The following is a 21,252-nucleotide window of genomic DNA, read 5'->3' as shown; positions in this document are numbered from 1 at the left end:
GACATCGTGGTGTTCACGCATCGAGTGAATACAGACGCTACGGTCCAGTGGCGCTCATTTTCTCCGTGAATCCGCTCGATGGATGCTACTATATAATATTTTGTCACGGGTTTTGATGTGATGAATGTAGAACGAAATTAAAGTACGATTAGTAAGAGACGACATGATTGATAAAATGATAAAGTCATGTGAGCAAAAAAACATAAAAATTTAAGCAAGAAATAACGTGTTCTTTATAAAAACATGTTTTGGTCCTTTTTTGGTAAACGATTATTTAAAGTTTACTCATTTGAGTTAATAAGGAGTTTTTGCAATATCGTTTATCTAGATATGGTGAACGCTAAGGTCACGTTATCTTCTTTTTAATAACTAATTAAGAAAAGGATAACATGACTTTAGCGTTCACCCCGTATCTAGATCTACGTTATTACAAAAACTCTCTATTAAATTAATTAATTTTAAAGTGTTACAATAATATAAAAACATATATATATATATATATATATATATATATATATATATATTCAAGTATCTTCAAGTAACTAAAACATATTGGTATCTTCGTTTTTTTTCTAGAATTCTTTTCTGAAATTTTGATAATTAAAATATTTTATACTAACTTAAATTGCAATGTTTCTAGATTAATTTCTTTAAATAATCCATCATATAATAATAATAAATATTACCTCGACAGTTAAAATGTTATTGAAATTTGCGCAAATAATTACGAACTCGTTAATTAATTTAAAAATAGTTATCAGCTGCCCGACTTTTAAAATGGCAATTTATTTCAGTTCATTTTACAGCAAGATATCATTTAATAACTACTTGTTTTTTTGCAAGGACGTAATTATGTATGAGATAACATCTGCGAAATAAAAGAGAATCCAAGAAATCGGATAGTGACTCGAGGATTACGTCGATTCTACGCTCAAACATGACATCATAGCATTCGCTATGTGGTGACATATCGATTTAAAAAAAAAAGAAACAAAAATGCGAGGCTCTGATTCGTCTTATAAATAATTTCAATACATTATTTAAAAAAGTTTCTTATTTTAATTTTTTGATTAACATTAAATATTTGCTAAAATTAAACATTTAATTAAAATTCTATAAAAACTAGGACTTCTTGAATTTAAGCAAATAAACAATGTTATAAGTTTTTAATAAATGATACTATATCAATTCCAGGACAATTGATAATATTTTTAAAAATTTAAAGAAGTGAATTCATTATTCTTCAAAGAGCCTCAAAATTCAGAATAAAATTTTCTTTTTAACACGCTACGTAAATCAATAATAGTTGCATAGACCACGAGCATGCATAATGATGAGATTTATCTGTTACCCGATACGAAAGCGCGCATTTTTTAGTATGTATTGTTCATGTGCGAAGGATACGACGCAGTCGTAAAGCAGTATCTCGAAATACCTTATATACTTGTGCCTTTACAGTCTATCTCACACACAAGTGTCTGGCTCGCATATTTGTGTTACGTTTTCGCTGTCTTTGTTTCTGCCGCCACTCTTCCATTACTTCCACACCCACTCACAGACATACGTGTGTATACTGCCAGCAAATTACCCACGACCGTTTGCGTTCGCGTTCACGTTCATTAGCCTCCTTTCGCCAGTTATTTGTGATATATAATACGCGTTTTCGCCAAGTCCTCATGAGATATATTCGCCATAGATTTTGCAGGATATTAAAGAATTTTTATTCGGGATTGTATATTCGGGACATAGTTTACAAATGTCTGCATTAAAAGCAATTAAATTATGTTAAATTATATTAACCCTTTGAGGACCGGAACTTTCTAACAAAGAGATTTAAAGAAGATCCCTTGTTTTCGGGATTACTAAATTCGATTCTGTTTCAGAATTCTAAAATTCAAATTAAAAATAATCTGATTATCGCGAAACTTAGCTGTAGAAGATTTTTGATATCATTGAGTTTGTGGCTCAAAAATGTCGAATTTCAAAAAAGTAAATTTTGCAATTAAAAACTTTTTAAAGCTAATCTTAGTAGTATAATTCATTAACGCAATATTGATACAAGGCATACGAATATTTAATCAATATATTGTATATGAATTTTGTGCTACTAGATAGTTTTATAATATAATTAAATTATTTTTGTAATTTTGTCCGCCATAATATTGGATCAATTGTTTCGAATTTTTTTCTTTTTAACTTCATTTGAATAAAACATTATCAATTATTTTGTAGATAAAGTTTTAAAAAACAATCATGCAAGCATTTTACAAAATAAAAGGGGTGACTTCAAATAGATTAGCTATTTTACAAAAGATTGAAAAAATTAAAACAATAAATTAGAAACATTATCTCTCGCTGAATTCAGTATGATCCATATGTATTTATAAAATTCTTCTTGTAGAAATATATTCTTCATTATGTAGAAAATTAATTTCGTAATTACTTGTAACAACTTAATTAATTAATTAAATTCATAATATACATATAAATGTGATTAAATAATATAAGGGTTATTAAAAAAAAAACGCACTCGTAGCATTTATTATATACTTATGAGAAATGTTTTTCATAAAACTTCTCATAAGTATGTAATAAATGCTACGAGCGCGATAGCATAAATAAAATTGTTAGAGAAATTTTTGTAAAAGTGAAAAATTGGACAATAAAATTGCGCTTCTTAGCAGTCAACGAGTTGTGAATATTTAAAACAAAAATGTAAGCCAAATACACTTTGAAAGGCTTTCATGGGTATTTTCTTCAGAGGTACCAAAAGATTTATCGCCATGTCGTAATCTATTAGCATTGTTTGTTTTATTATAACGATGAATTTGTTGGATTCGACGTCGTATACGAGTGTAAATTCTACCTAGTGTAAATTCTATATTTTAACGCTGGGTTCGTTCAGAGCGATTTCGAGCAGCTCTCGAGAGATAAAATGAACAATGCTATTGTTAATGTCAACGTTTCGTGAATATTATACATCACTATTACAGTATTAATTTAACTCTAAATATATCATTTAATAGTATAAAGTTTTTTTTTAGTATAAAATTTTAAATGTAGAAATGTTATTGTTATTTATTTCCATTAATTATTTATGTCTTATCAAGTTAGCCACAAAAAGAAAAAGAAATTACTTATGGTAAAATTATTCCTAATACTATTAATTACACAAGCAAATATTGTGCAAAAGAAATATGTTTATTTTACAAACAACTTAAATTTACATACAAGTTAGCTGTTTTATTCACAGAGCTAAATAGCTTTACTAGTTGATATTTCAGGATCTTTCAAGATGGCGTAATGAATACTTCAATCATAGAGAGCCTACAATCAGAGTGATGCCATACAGGTATCACTTGTGATTGGTCCGCCATGTTTTAGCCATTCCCTCCAGTTTTTAAACGCATTATTTTCTAAATTTCGAATTCATGTTAAAAAATGCTCAAAAATTATGACAAATTAAAAAATGATAATAAATAAATATTGTATATAAAATAATAAAACTTTTACATATATTATTTATTATAAAATTTCATTTATTTTGTACTATTGCAATATACATTTTGTAATATTGCACATTATTTTATACAAAACGTTATTTATTGCACATTTATTTGCGCTATTAAATGCGCTAGTTTATTATCTATTCTCTGTTCCTACATTTTAGGAGCAAAATGCATCTGTAATATTATAAAAGAAATCAAAAATTCAGAAAAATATTATATATGTATATACCATTTCATAAAATATTATATATTAAATATCATAATTATCATATTATTTGATTTAGACTCACAATGCAATGATATATAATTGAAAAGATTATGACAAAAAGAGAAAGAATTAAATTTGTAACAAATGTGATGATTATACATATACTTAGTGCCAAGACACTACATGTCTTCAGATATATTAATTAATCTGTGTATATTTTATGTTACATTTTTATTTTAATATTTTAAATACATTATTTATAAAGAATAAATTACTTTATTTCACATACAGATGAATTTTTTGACGGTGTCCAATTTTTATATTTGCCATTTATACTCTTTAACCAATTCATTCGGCGTTTTGTGTCTTTCGGAATTATTTTCATAACATATCCTTTTTTTAATGAAATTTTGAAAATTTAGAAAATAATGCATTTAAAAAACTAGAGGGAAATGTTAAAACATGGCGGACCAATCACAAGTGATACCCGTATGGCATCACTCTGATTGTAGGCTCTCTACCCCATTCTTATTCTTATAATTATATTTACAATTTGCAATTTGAATAAAGTTAGAACTCTTCTAATTGTATAAGCAAACTACATTTAATTTAAAATTGTGAAGAAAATTTATATGAATAAAAATGAATCAACTTTAGAGGCCCTCCATCACCCCCGCCAATTTTTAATGGCGATCCTCTTTTCTTTGTAAGTATATTTCCCCTGTAAAAAAACGAGTTACTAATAAATTTAGTCGGTTTTTGCAGGTAAGTATGTTTTAAATTTATTTTTTAATTTTATATCTCTCTTTTTTTCTTTAATTATTTTATTATATTTCGCTAAAATCATATTGCATTATGATTAGCGAAATGCAATAAAATAATTAACAATTACATTGCATAGCTTTTTAATATTATCTTTTATTGTAATCCTTTAATAATACAATAATTATTTACAATACAATGTATAATAAAAAATGTTGTTCGAAATATAATAAGAATTATATTATATTATAGGAACACAATTAACAAAATTTAGTAATGAGGTATTATACGAAAATGTCGAAAATACATACGATAATAAAATTTTCTAAACCAATGTTTAATGAAATATTGATAAATGTGGAATGAAAATACTAACAACAATTAGATCGTACTTACTATTAATTATTAACTTGCGATTATATTATAAAACTTATTAATATCGTGATAAAAAGTCATTAATATATTTACGACAAGACTTTCATCGCATTTAAGATAATTTGATCAAGGTCCCTCCACGTTGTGATAAGGTTAGTATACAAAGAAGAAAAAAATCTTCATAGAAAAGCGAACTTGATGTATTCTGTTTCCACATCAAATTCATAAGATTCATTCGCAAAAAAAAGTTAAGCAATCCGTCAAACACCAGCGGTCTTATTACAGAAGGATGTGAATTTCAAATCTTTTAGACCACTTATGATAGAAATAATTTTGTTAGCATCTTAATTACATTTTTATTGCATTTTTAATATAATATAAGATCAAAATTTTCGAGGAAATTATATGTTCTGCCACACATTACTACAAATCATCTCTTATTAAAAATAAAAAGATAAAATGATTTCCTTAATGGTGATTACGAAGGAATATATTTAATAGTAATAAAATACATGCATTATTGTAATTTTTTATATGTATGAATACAAAAGTATCTCGGGTACCAACTGTTCGAGATAAATCGAACTTGATAATAACGAGATTTTAAAGAACTAAGTATGCTTTCTGAAAAATTTGTTATTATATATAAAATTTAACAATCTTTTTTTTCTGCACTTTCCCAAAATTTTAATTATTAATACCTCGCTAATATAAAGGTATCCATTCGACTTATCTCAAATTTTTTGTATCCACACATTTTTAATTAAATTCATGTAATCACGATATCATTGATAAAAGAACATAAGGTATTTTGATAAAAAAATTATCTAAATCGACAAAAATCAAAATTAGTTAAATATAATCTCGTAATATATCTGCATGTATTTTATCATAGAAAAGTATATAATATACATATAAATTAATAATTAACAATATTCTGGAATGGCGGGATCTCCAATACCTAAAAATGATTTTAAAATAACAGTTAAAAAATTAAATATATACATTCGTAATCATATTTTTTTGTTAGAGCAATCATCGAAAAATAAGCAAATTATTTGCATAAAGCTTAAATTTATTTACTTAACAATTTGGATTTAAAAAAATAATCATTATATGTATCCATACATTAATTATATAATATTAAATTCGTATTGTTATTAAGATATAGTACTATTACTAACATTATTATTACTAGTGGGAGAACATTTAACAAAAAAAACGACGAAAATTGTATGTTAAAGTATACTACTAAATTAATTTCGTAAATGATTGAACTTGATTTTAAAATATATAGCATATAATTGTCTGACTCATTGACAAAATTATTACTTCCAGTGCAAGACGAGAAAACTCGGGATTAATTCCGATCCTGTACAAGAATTTCCAACAAGATAACAAACTAGACTTTGCGAATGGACTTTATAGAAAGCGACGAGAGATAAGTCTTCATATGATATTGTAAAAATAATTTCGACTTTCTATCAGTACAAAACACGCATTCACTGCATCAACATAGCATCCACTTGACGCGAGGGATAGCGTACATAATAAATTTCGTACATAATAAATTAATCATTAATATTTGTAATTTTTTAATGTTAAAAATATAAATGTAAAAAACAAACAAGAAGTTAATTTTTAACATATATTACCTCAATCAAAGCTCGAATCTTTACTGATTTATTTAATAAATTAAATAGACGAAAAATTGATAATTATTTTAAACATCAAATTCTTAATTAAAAATCACTTAAAATTATTAATGACTTTTTCAAATTTACAATAAAATCCAAATAACAAAAAATTTTTTTAATGAAACATCTATCAAATTCATTAAATTAATAAACAATTTATGTTATCATATGATTCGTCGATTTCGTGTAATTTACATCAATAAAGCAACAATAAATTTAATTTACTACGACAAGATAAATGCTATCTGTATGGAATAAATATATTTAATATGAATATATAAACATTCCAATAAACGTATAATTTAAATTAGTAATTATTACGGAAATTACAAAAATAAACATGATGGCATTTACCTGGACATAGCTCACATAAATTTTATATTACGTATGTAATATTATTATACATACATTTATTTATGATAAAATTAATTACAATATTAATGCGTATACGTGCTTTGTATAAGTATAGAATTTTATAAGATATTAAGTTTAATTCAGGAGAGCTGAAAATTCAATGAAATTTAAAATTATATATAATATATAATCATAAAATTAAAATTATATATAATATATAATCATATTTGACAATTGGGTTGTTGACAATTACATAAAATTTAAGATTAATTTAAAATTTTATTTAATTTTTAATCTTTTCTTTGCGATTATCAAGTACGTACACACGATGTCTATGTATCCTTATCTACATATTATATAATTTATTAGTTAGATTTATTATATAATATTTTTTTAGTTTAATTATATTTATTTTTTAAAACAAAATTTAATTACCCGATCGCGAAATCTATTTAAGTGTCATTTTATTTATAATAATTTAATTTTTTAATTTATCTACATTTATTGTCTTTACCTATACAATCCCTACTTATCCATATACTTGTCCTACCTATCCGTATTTTCATTTAATCGTGCCTATTCGCGTATCCTATCTCTATTTGTATATTTCTACTTCCTACATTACTTCATTAACGTGTAACACCGCGCATATAATACGTTAATGACTGTGTTCAGCAGGAAAAGCAGCTTTGCAAATGTTGTAAAATTCTTCAACACGATTGGTTCTTGCTTTAGGTTCTTATGAATTTAAATGAACTAATGATATTAAATCAAATTTTACAATAATTGCAAAACTGCTTTCTTTGCTGAATGCAGCAGCTAATGCCTAACCATATCCTATCGTGTACTGATAAATTCAGAGAGATTACCTAATTGCGATCGTATTAAATAAATGAGCAGTAAACGATAATAATTAAAATAGACTTTTAATTTTTAAAATACAAAAAACTAATAAATGATAAAGCTAATGAGAGCCATTGCGGATAATGAAGTGCAACTAGAATCTATAGATTAAAAAACCTACAAAACGCTTGCGCTTCATTATCTGCACTAGCTCTCATTAGTCCTGTTATTTGTTAGTTATTGTACTTTAAATCAACAATATAAGAACTCGCAATTTGCGAGTAAGTTGCCCTCCCGAATATTCAGAATTTATCTTTATATATATCTTCCAAAAAATTAGATTAGTGTTACACACCAAAACCCATTTCGTTCAGATCCTTGACTTTTTTCTGGCCAATATTCTGGCTTAATATGCCAGAGATCGACAGCAAGGAGAAATATTCCTTTTTGCTGCCGACTAAAAGCGTAAAATTTTACGCCTTTGTATGATGCGCGAAACACGAACGCGTCACGAAGAGGCCACCATATTAATCAAATTGATTAAATATTAATTATCAATAATAATAATTTTATTAATACATATGTGTGAATAAATTTATTCTTCATTCGTGTCTATTCGAAATTAAATATAATATAAGTATTTGACTTGAAAAATAAATCTAAATTAAAAAAAATCTCTATGAGGGATATTTTCAACATTTTGATTTTATAAATCTCAAATATTATGAAATTAGATCAAATTTCTTAATATAAATTTTACACAATATAAACAACAAAACTTCAAATTAAATATAAACCGGAAATTACTAAATCGATTACTATCCCACAAAATTTAAGGCCCATGTACGTATTCTTAACGATTCGAACGATTCGTTGCTGAATCTCATCTCAAAACATGCAGAGAGATAAGAAATTCAGATAAATGATGTAAGATCCAAAAGGGAAATAATTTTCACTTACATTAATAAATATCGTATATCGTTTATGTTTTAAATTAATACAATCATTTTCAGTATAATTTATTATTTCAAAATTAAGTTTAAAAGATTTAAAAGATAATTTTAAAAGATGCAAACTTCCGAACGCGACTTTTTAAAATAATTATAAGATAAAATTCTTTTATTTCTTGACACAATGAACCTATACTGGATCTTACATCATGTTACTATTTTGACTGGTATAAAATCCAGTTACTACATATGGATAAGTTATAAAAGTTTAGGCAGTTTAAAGTAAGTGCATTTAGTGCAATTTAAGTAAATTATAGTAATAATTAATAATCATAAAATATTTTTTATAAAAAAGTGAGATTAATAAATTATACGACAAATGCGCTACATTAAAATATCTGTTATTTCACTAGTAACAAATATATAAATAATAAGTGTGAAGCAATACAAAGAATATCTTTGAAAAGAGTATGTTATATACATATATGTGTATGTATATTATTTTTCTCTGCACCAACTTAAATAAAATTTAATCCTGAATGAATATTTGAAAATAGGATAGATAGAAGGAATAATAAAACTATACTTATTATACTGTTCTATATTATACAAACACTATTCTATATTATAATATCCATAGACAAAAAAAACAATTTTATTTACTCTAATACATTTTATATATATATATATGTTCTTTATATTTTTTAATTTACTGTATTTTATTTATTTAAAAAATACGAATACTTTATTAATTCTTGTTTTTACTTCCAAGTGCGTTAAGACGTAATATACAAGGTGTTTGATAATTCTGTTGACAACGCTCGTAAGTACAGCGGACTAAACTGAGTCGAAAAGTCTTGTATCATTTTGCAATTTTTGCAATAATTAACACGATATTAATAATCGTTCAATTCATTGGTTTTCAATAAATTTTTACTCAAATACCATTAACTTTACAGAAAAATAACAAGAAACAAAAATTGTTAATTTTCTCCTTATAAAGTTTTAAAATTTTTTAATATCATATTTTCTCACATGTTGATAAAAATACTTGCCAATGAAAAAATGCAATACTAAAAAGTTTAAAAATATTAATTATTAAATAGTGGCGAATATTGATCTTCAACTTCGGCACTATTTAATAATTAATATCTTGTTACCATTGCGATGATCTGATCGTACTATCAATTTTACAGAAAAACAGCAAAAATTGTTTGTTTTCTTCTCATAGAGTTGTAAGATTTTTTTCAGAATTTAACAACTTTTTAGTATTGCATTTTTTTCATTGGCAAGTATTTTTACCAACATGTGAGGAAATACGATATTAAAAAATTCTGAAAACAATTTTAGATCTTTATAAGGAGAAAATTAACAATTTTTGCCGAAATTGAAGATCAATATTCGCCACTATTTAATAATTAATATCTTGTTACTATTGCGAAAATTGCAAAATGGCAGAGGACTTTTCGACTCAGTTTAGTCCGCTCTACCTGCCCATAATCAGTGCAATTATCAGTACAATTATCAAACATCCTGTATATATTTTAATGTAAAACATATTTAAAAAATCGATTACATAGAATCAACCTTTATATATTTTTAAAATTGAATTATTTGGTATCAATCAAATTGAATTACATGCAACTGAGATTAAATTACTTATTATTATTATTATTATATATATATATATATATACACACACACATATACATATATAAAATATATTCGCGTATATAATATATAATATGTTCGCGTTAACATATGAATTTAGAAACAACATTTGAGCCTTTGTACAACATTGTAGTTTTCTTGAATGAAATAGTCTACTACTTTATTGTCTCAGTTGAATTAATGAGAGATTGGATAAGAGCAATGGCGACTTTTACGAAAGATTAAAAATAACTTAAACTGAGTGTTAATATGATATTATAAATTTTACAGTGCATGTACAATAAAATAAGAAGCATCCAGGATTAAATTTATCCTAATCTATTCTAACTTATCCTCTTTAAGATAATGGATGCATGGAATGCTACATATACGTTTATAAAATTTATACAGATATATTTTTATTAAATTGATGCATCTGTAGATATATTAATAAAATCACCACGCATCCGTTACCTCAACAAAAACATCAATTCATCACTCACCAATTTGATGCGCAACAGCGGAGTTTCATCAGCATCGTCGCTACGATGATTCTGTAACAAAAAGAATATAAAATCTAAATTAAAACAAAGCAAAAAAATTAAGTAATATTTAAAAAAATATTTAGTAAACGTAATGCTCTTGAAAATAATCACATAATTTTCAAAATATTTTTACAAGCATCGAATTATTTAATTTACCATTCACTTACATATTTATAAAAATAATTATATACTCGAAAAAACGTTATGTAATAGACATTACATATATAATTATATATAAACATTTTTTAAATATGAAACATTTTTTCCTGGGCATTTTCTAAAAAAATCTTAAAAATACAGATATTTATAAAATTTCAAAATAATTTTAACATAATTCTTTTTTTTTTAATTATTACTTTTAAATCATTATAAAATAAAACGAATAAATAGAAAAAAGATTTTATTGATTTTACAATAGCAAAAAAGATATTTACCGCAAGGTTGCTCCGCCGGTGCCCGATGCCTCTCCCAGACTTCCTCCTCCTCTCAGAGTTGAGGTTGACACATCCTCTCGCACTGGACACTCGCGAAAAACACTCGCGAATAATGGACTATAATCGCGCGGTTTAAGCCCTTACTTTACTGCAAATTATTCTGTGTTTCCGAAATTCTTTAAACGTGCGTATAATAAAATATAAAATAGGTTCCGGAAACTTATTAAAATATTAAATAAAAAATAAGTCAGTATTGTAGTTATTTAAAATAATAATACTAAATTTCTCTTTTAAGTTTTTAATTTCAAATATATACTTTAATTTTCATCGCTTTACAAGTATGTAAAATTATTAAACGATTTTACGTATATTTTGGCAACTTTAAAAAGAATTTGTAAAGTTGTATATTATAACAAATTCTACATTGTTGTAACTAAATACAGTTAACAAAATGAGAAAAATGTACTTTTTCAAAAATGTATAACTCTGAAACATAAATATTTAAACGAAAAATTTAAACGTTAATGTTTTTTTAAACTAAATTAAGTTAGAGTTAATGGATTATAAATTTTTAATTTAAAAGAAGTTAATAAATTAAAGTTTAAAAGTAACTTAAATGAAGTTAAAAATTAATGCATTTAAAATTATCTAAATTAATATTTAAATGAAAAATATGTTCAGGATTGTCAGGTAGTAATTAGTTAAAAGTTAAAAGAAAGTTAAAAAGTTAGTAACTTTTAATTTAGATAATTTTAAATGCATTAATTTTTAACTTCATTTAAGTTACTTTTAAACTTTAATTTATTAACTTCTTTTAAATTAAAAATTTATAATCCATTAACTCTAACTTAATTTAGTTTAAAAAAAACATTAACGTTTAAATTTTTCGTTTAAATATTTATGTTTCAGAGTTATACGTTTTTGAAAAAGTACATTTTTCTCATTTTGTTAACTGTATTTAGTTACAACAATGTAGAATTTGTTATAAATATACAACTTTACAAATTCTTTTTAAAGTTGCCAAAATATACGTAAAAATCGTTTAATAATTTTTACATACTTGTAAAAGCGATGAAAATTAAAGTATATATTTGAAATTAAAAACTTAAAAGAGAAATTTAGTATTTATTATTTTAAATAACTACAATACTGACTTATTTTTTATTTAATATTTTAAATAAGTTTCCGGAACCTATTTTATATTTTATTATACGCACGTTTAAAGAATTTCTGAAACACAGAATAATTTGCAGTAAAAGTAGAGTGTCTTAAATTAATTTATTAACTGAAAAATTAAATAACGATTAACAAGATATTTAGTATTTTTAACCAAATTGTATTTAGCACAAATTGTTTCACGCTATTAGGATTTTTTGCGTTTATCTTTATATAAAGAACATGTGTATATAGAATAGATTATCAATTTTTATTTAAGAATGAATTATTAAAAAGAACAGTGAAAATTCAGACATAATGTTGGAATACCCTCACGCGAATAATTACTAATTATGTTTAAAAGAACCATGCAGATATAGGATTGTGCCCGAGATGCCACAAAGTAAAACGCGAAATGTACGGCGATATCCGTTTGTCAAAATCATGTAAAATATGAAAAATATAATTGAATAAATCGTTGAATATTTTTCGTCGTTTGAATACGCGATAGTTGAGTGTAATCTAAAAACATCTGGCGAAAAGCTCGGTAGGGGAAGGGGGTCACTGGCGACGAAAAGCGGTGGGACGCGGAGCGAAGGCGTAGGGGGGCAAGGTGCGGTGGTCGATCGTCACTTCGGCATTCGCTAGGCGATCTCGGTGGGAGACGGACGTGTTTTCGAGTCGCTCCGCGTATCGCATTAATTAATAGTAATATCTACGAACGCGAATTACATAAGGTTGCCTAAAACTAAGGAGTATATTAAGGATTGAAAAGGATTATAGGTTGTATGCACTTTTTCCCTTTATTTCTGAGATTCATTATTCACATACGCAGCTCATGAATATTTTAAATATTTCGTACGTTCGCGGATGTACGGTAACTAACAATAAAAATGAGATTCTTACTGTTAGATGCATGCTATTATTCTAAATTGAGATATAATATTAGGATGTTAAAATTATTTCACGTGAGCAATTATGTAAGGAAGACCACGCTAATAAGAATCTCTTTTTACTTCTTGCCTTTTGTCAGCATTACATTGTAATTGATACGAAAAATTGATATTTAAAATTATAAAATAAACGTCAAATATGTTCTTCGGTATATAATTATGATATCACATTAAACGACTCGCGCCGTTAAAACTAGAAATAATCGTTTTATTAATCGAAGAACATTAAAAATGGGAAGAATATATTATTTTACTTATTCGTAATATTCGTTTTATTTCGGCAGTTAGACGACGGTTGGCGCGACCTTGTGTTGACGATGGTACGGGGTGGCACGGAGCGGCGCGTCATGTTTACGCTCGTCATTTTTCCGCGTAGTAACATGACGCGCCGCTTCGTGTCACCCCGTACCATCGCCACTTCAAGGTTGCGCGCCGATCATCTAACTGTCGAAATATTAACGTATATTACAAATTCAGTAAAATAATTTACTCGTTTTAATATCCTTCGATGAATATTACACGATGCTTTATTATGCGATTTTTGTTTTATATCTTGCACACAACTCATCTATATCTTGGACCGATATTCACAGTCAGAGTTTATATTCAAGACTGTCTTAAGAACAATTTTAAGAAGTCATGAATCAAAGGGCCATCTTAAAACATTACTTAAGACAGTCTTGAAACAGGAACGAACTATGAATACCGTCCTTAGATATCTCTAATTTATATATCTATAAATGTATAATATTCCATTTATATTCATTATTATATTGAGTCTAAATTGTTTTATAATTTACAAAATGTTTATTTAAAGAATGTCTAATTCATAATTATTCTTTACTTATTTTTTTAAGTTTTAATCTATATCTTGGGCCGATATTCTAACTATTCATAATCTAACTGTCGAAATATTAACATTAACGCGTTTTACACAATCAGTAGCGATACGGCTACTTGTCTATATCATACGAGTCATAACAAAGGAACGTTAATATATGAATGCTCTCGTACAATAATTTTTTGTTCTTATGTACCTTTCATTATATGATAATCCGTTAAAAAATTTACCGTAACTTTGGAACTTATCGGTAATAAAAGAAACATTTCTCTTTTTTTTTTATTAATCTCTATTTTATTCTAGACTCTAATCATATCATCTATGTATAAATAAGATTCAGTTTTTTATCTCTTTTTTATTTCGCGATGATAACGAATTGCAGATGTGATATTCGTTTCTAAAAATTAACCGATTGCATAGTAATATAGATAATAGCTATATATTACATTTTTCAGATTATCTTCCCTCTCCGGGTACACCTTGACGTGGTGAGAGGGCTCAGTACCCAAAGAATATTTACATGAAAAGAACGATTTTTCTGAATTATCTAAAAATTTTCGGATATACCTGAACGTAATACATCTAGAAAAATTTTTAGATATTGAGTAAAATCGTTCTCTTCATGTAAAAATCCAACGGGGAAGCTAACGTACCCTCGTCGCCGATTTACTTGAAAATAAACGAACCGCAGCCGGTTCGTCGCGTCGCGCGTTTGTTCGGGAGTGTCGTTCAAGTAATCGGACTCAAGTTATAGTCCGCGCGCGATTATAATCCATTATTCGCGAGTGTTTTTCGCGAGTGTCCAGTGCGAGAGGATGTGTCAACCCTAACTTTGAGAGGAGGAGGAGGTCTGGGAGAGGCATCGGGCACCGGCGGAGCAACCTTGCGGTAAATATCTTTTTTGCTATTGTAAAATCAATATCTTTTTTCTTTTATTTATTCGCTTTATTTTACTCTGATTTAAAAATAATAATTAGAAAAAAAGAATTATCTTAAAATTATTTTGAAATTTTATAAATATCTATGTATTTTTAAGATTTTTTTAGAAAATGCCCGGGAAAAAATGTTTCATATATAAAAAATGTTTATATATAATTATATATGTAATGTCTATTATATAACATTTTTTCGAGTATATAATTATTTTTATAAATATGTAAGTGAATGGTAAATTAAATAATTCGATGCTTGTAAAAATATTTTGAAAATTATGTGATTATTTTCAAGAGAATTACGTTTATTAAATATTTTTTTAAATATTAATTGATTTTTTTTGCTTTGTTTTAATTTAGATTTTATATTCTTTTTGTTACAGAATCATCGTAGCGACGATGCTGATGAAACTCCGCTGTTGCGCATCAAATTGGTGAGTGATGAATTGATGTTTTTGTTGAGGTAACGGATGCGTGGTGATTTTATTAATATATCTACAGATGCATCAATTTAATAAAAATATACCTGTATAAATTTTATAAACGTATATGTAGCATTCCATGCATCCATTATCTTAAAGAGGATAAGTTAGAACAGATTAGGATAAATTTAATCCTGGATGCTTCTTATTTTATTGTACATGCACTGTAAAATTTATAATATCATATTAACACTCAGTTTAAGTTATTTTTAATCTTTCGTAAAAGTCGCCATTGCTCTTATCCAATCTCTCATTAATTCAACTGAAACAATAAAGTAGTAGACTATTTCATTCAAGAAAACTACAATGTTGTACAAAGGCTCAAATGTTGTTTCTAAATTCATATGTTAACGCAAACATATTATATATTATATACGCGAATATATTTTATATATGTATATGTGTGTGTGTATATATATATGTATATAATAATAATAATAATAAGTAATTTAATCTCAGTTGCATGTAATTCAATTTGATTGATACCAAATAATTCAATTTTAAAAATATAATAAAGGTTGATTCTATGTAATCGGTTTTTTAAATATATTTTACATTAAAATATACACAGGATGTTTGATAACGCTCGTGGGCAAGTAGAACGGACTAAACTGAGTCGAAAAGTCCTCTACCATTTTGCAATTTTCGCAATAGTAACAAGATATTAATTATTAAATAGTAGCGAATATTGATCTTCAATTTCGGCAAAAATTGTTAATTTTCTCCTTATAAAGTTCTAAAAATTTTTTCAGAATTTTTTAATATCGTATTTCCTCACATGTTGGTAAAAATACTTGCCAATGAAAAAATACAATACTAAAAAGTTGATAAAAAATTCTGAAAAAAATCTTAGAGCTCTATGAGAAGAAAACAAACAATTTTTGCTGTTTTTCTGTAAAATTGATAGTACGATCAATAGATCATCGCAATAGTAACAAGATATTATAATAATTATTAAATAATTATTTAAAATATTAATTATTAAATAGTGGCGAATATTGATCTTCAATTTCGGCAAACATTGTTAATTTTCTCCTTATAAAGTTCTAAAATTTTTTTCAGAATTTTTTAATTTCGTATTTCCTCACATATTGATAAAAATACTTGCCAATGAAAAAATGCAATACTAAAAAATTGATAAAAAATTCTGAAAAAAATCTTAGAGCTCTATGAGAAGAAAACAAACAATTTTTGCTGTAAAATTGATAGTACGATCAATAGATCATCGCAATAGTAACAAGATATTAATTATTAAATAATTAAAAATATTAATTATTAAATAGTGGCGAATATTGATCTTCAATTTCGGCATTATTTAATAATTAAAAAAATTCTGAAAGAAATTTTAGAACTTTATAAGGAGAAAATTAACAATTTTTGTTTTTCTGTAAAGTTAATGGTACTTGAGTAAAAATTTATTGAAAACCAATATTGAACGATTATTAATATCTTGTCAATTATTGCAAAAATTGCAAAATGATACAAAACTTTTCGACTCAGTTTAATCCGCTGTACCTACGAGCGTTGTCAATAGAATTATCAAACACCTTGTATATTATGTCTTAACGCACTTGGAAGTAAAAACAAAAATTAATAAAGTATTCGTATTTTTTAAATAAATAAAATACAGTAAATTAAAAAATATAAAGAACATATATATATAAAATGTAATTAGAGTAAATAAAATTGTTTTTTGTCTATAGATATTATAATATAGAACAGTGTTTGTTATAGTATAATAAGTATAGTTTTATTATTCTTTCTATCTGTCCTATTTTCAAATATTCATTCAGGATTAAATTTTATTTAAGTTGGTGCAGAGAAAAATAATATACATACACATATATGTATATAACATACTCTTTTCAAAGATATTCTTTGTATTGCTTCACACTTATTATTTGTATATTTGTTACTAGTGAAATAACAGATATTTTAATGTAGCGCATTTGTCGTATAATTTATTAATCTCGCTTTTTTATAAAAAATATTTTATGATTATTAATTATTACTATAATTTACCTAAATTGCACTAAATGTACTTACTTTAGCCTAAACTTTTATAACTTATCCATATATGTAGTAACTGGATTTTATACCAGTCAAAATAGTAACATGATGTAAGATCCAGTATAGGTTCATTGTGTCAAGAAATAAAAGAATTTTATCTTATAATTATTTTAAAAAGTCGCGTTCGGAAGTTTGCATCTTTTAAAATTATCTTTTAAATCTTTTAAACTTAATTTTGAAATAATAAATTATACTGAAAATGATTGTATTAATTTAAAACATAAACGATATACGATATTTATTAATGTAAGTGAAAATTATTTCCCTTTTGGATCTTACATCATTTATCTGAATTTCTTATCTCTCTGCATGTTTTGAGATGAGATTCAGCAACGAATCGTTCGAATCGTTAAGAATACGTACATGGGCCTTAAATTTTGTGGGATAGTAATCGATTTAGTAATTTCCGGTTTATATTTAATTTGAAGTTTTGTTGTTTATATTGTGTAAAATTTATATTAAGAAATTTGATCTAATTTCATAATATTTGAGATTTATAAAATCAAAATGTTGAAAATATCCCTCATAGAGATTTTTTTTAATTTAGATTTATTTTTCAAGTCAAATACTTATATTATATTTAATTTCGAATAGACACGAATGAAGAATAAATTTATTCACACATATGTATTAATAAAATTATTATTATTGATAATTAATATTTAATCAATTTGATTAATATGGTGGCCTCTTCGTGACGCGTTCGTGTTTCGCGCATCATACAAAGGCGTAAAATTTTACGCTTTTAGTCGGCAGCAAAAAGGAATATTTCTCCTTGCTGTCGATCTCTGGCATATTAAGCCAGAATATTGGCCAGAAAAAAGTCAAGGATCTGAACGAAATGGGTTTTGGTGTGTAACACTAATCTAATTTTTTGGAAGATATATATAAAGATAAATTCTGAATATTCGGGAGGGCAACTTACTCGCAAATTGCGAGTTCTTATATTGTTGATTTAAAGTACAATAACTAACAAATAACAGGACTAATGAGAGCTAGTGCAGATAATGAAGCGCAAGCGTTTTGTAGGTTTTTTAATCTATAGATTCTAGTTGCACTTCATTATCCGCAATGGCTCTCATTAGCTTTATCATTTATTAGTTTTTTGTATTTTAAAAATTAAAAGTCTATTTTAATTATTATCGTTTACTGCTCATTTATTTAATACGATCGCAATTAGGTAATCTCTCTGAATTTATCAGTACACGATAGGATATGGTTAGGCATTAGCTGCTGCATTCAGCAAAGAAAGCAGTTTTGCAATTATTGTAAAATTTGATTTAATATCATTAGTTCATTTAAATTCATAAGAACCTAAAGCAAGAACCAATCGTGTTGAAGAATTTTACAACATTTGCAAAGCTGCTTTTCCTGCTGAACACAGTCATTAACGTATTATATGCGCGGTGTTACACGTTAATGAAGTAATGTAGGAAGTAGAAATATACAAACAGAGATAGGATACGCGAATAGGCATGAATAAATGAAAATACGGATAGGTAGGACAAGTATATGGATAGGTAGGGATTGTATAGGTAAAGACAATAAATGTAGATAAATTGAAAAATTAAATTATTATAAATAAAATGACACTAAAATAGATTTCGCGATCGGGTAATTAAATTTGGTTTTAAAAAATAAATATAATTAAACTAAAAAAATATTATATAATAAATCTAATTAATAAATTATATAATATGTAGATAAGGATACATAGACATCATGTGTACGTACTTGATAATCGCAAAGAAAAGATTAAAAATTAAATAAAATTTTAAATTAATCTAATTTAAATTTTAAATTTTATGTAATTGTCAACAACCCAATTGTCAAATATGATTATATATTATATATAATTTTAATTTTATGATTATATATTATATATAATTTTAATTTTATGATTATATGTTATATATATATAATTTTAAATTTCATTGAATTTTCAGCTCTCCTGAATTAAACTTAATATCTTATAAAGTTCTATACATAGACAAAGTACGTATACGCATTAATATTGTAATTAATTTTATCATAAATAAATATATGTATAATAATATTACATACGTAATATAAAATTTATGTGAACTATGTCCAGGTAAATGCCATCATGTTTATTTTTGTAATTTCCGCAATAATTGCTAATTTAAATTATACCTTTATTGGAATGTTTATATATTCATATTAAATGTATCTATTCCATACAGATAGCATTTATCTTGTCGTAGTAAATCAAATTTATTGTTGCTTTATTGATGTAAATTAAACGAAATCGACGAGATATGTGATAACAAAAATTGTTTATTGATTTAACGAGTTCAATAAATAATAATTAATTTTAAAACTTTTTTAAAATTTGGATTTTATTTTGTATATCAAAAAGGTTAATAATTTTGAGTGACTTCTAATTAAAAAATGATGTTTAGACTAATCATCATTTTTTTGTGTTTATACCTGTATATATTATATTTATTAATAGTATAATTATTAAATAAGTTAGTAAAGATTGGAGGCAATAGTTAAATATTAACTTCTTGTTTACTTTTTGACATTTATACAATATTTTTAACATTACAGAATTATAAATATATTTTAGTGATTTATTTGTTATAAAGACCTCATTGTTGTTTCTCGCGTCAGATGGATGCCAGTAAATGGTTTGTACCGATAGAAAGTCATAATTATTTTCATCATGGAGAATTAGTCCTGGTCGCTTTCCGTAAAGTTCATTCGCAAAGTCTAGTTTGGTATCTTGTTGGAAATTCTTGCACAGGATCGGAATTAATCCGGGTTTTCTCGTTAGTTCCTGACCGTCGTTAAAAATTGGCTAGGGTGATGAAGAGCCTTTATAGATGATTTATTTTTATTCATTTAAATTTTCTTTACAACTTTTAATTAAATTTGAACATTGAACAATATAATTAAAATTAGATATTTTAAAGGTATTAAATAAATAAATCTTACATTACATATCAGCTTTGAATCGTGAAAGCTCTACTTTTTTACACGTGACAATACAAAGCAGAGTTCTTATTGGATATCGCTCGTCATTCATCTCTCATCCAGTGTGAAATAGATATTAAGGCCGATTCATATGGCCGTAACACAGACTCTTAGGGGCTCCGCACAATAAAAGGAACAGGGAACAAAGAACAGAGAATAAGAATTTTAACCTATCAGAAACTGTGTATTTCACAATACATGATTTCTGATAGGTTGAAATTCTTATTCTCTATTCTCTGTTCCTTTTATTGTACGAAGCCTCTTATATAATATAATGTATAATGTATAGTGCATAAGGGAATTAACCAATCAGAATCTTTCTTCCCATTCCATGAAAAAAAGAATGTAGCGAGGAGCACGAATTCTTGCCTAACACATAACACTTCTAACAGCACAAACGTCGATATGTGACTGTAAGTTGACTTTGCTAAGTCAGGCCTTTAAAGTCGACTGTAAGTCGACTATGTACAGACGTTCTTCCAATATCGACTT

The 21,252-nt window shown here is 25.9% G+C and overlaps 1 protein-coding gene and 1 long non-coding RNA gene across 2 annotated transcripts in view; one reads left to right on the top strand and one right to left on the bottom strand.

The window, feature by feature from the left end:
- Positions 1 to 4: 4 nt before the first annotated feature.
- On the bottom strand, positions 5 to 17,832 carry LOC147908264 (uncharacterized). Its single transcript, XR_015546435.1, has 4 exons — positions 17,790 to 17,832; positions 11,328 to 11,466; positions 10,852 to 10,902; positions 5 to 88 (listed from the first exon to the last, which is right to left on the bottom strand). It is a non-coding gene; the product is annotated as an uncharacterized LOC147908264 (long non-coding RNA).
- Positions 14,726 to 21,252, top strand: part of LOC105143759 (uncharacterized) — a 100,470-nt gene continuing 93,943 nt past the window's right edge. Inside the window, exons 1-2 of the mRNA XM_087410255.1 lie at positions 14,726 to 15,164; positions 15,592 to 15,642. The gene's annotated coding sequence lies outside the window, so the exon portion shown is untranslated. The remainder of the gene's footprint in view (positions 15,165 to 15,591; positions 15,643 to 21,252) is intronic.

The sequence above is a fragment of the Acromyrmex echinatior genome, chromosome 10 (assembly GCF_024713525.1).
Source record: "Acromyrmex echinatior isolate Ae372 chromosome 10, ASM2471352v2, whole genome shotgun sequence".
Taxonomy (NCBI): Eukaryota; Metazoa; Arthropoda; class Insecta; order Hymenoptera; family Formicidae; genus Acromyrmex; species Acromyrmex echinatior.
This window is presented reverse-complemented; position numbering and strand designations above follow the sequence as displayed.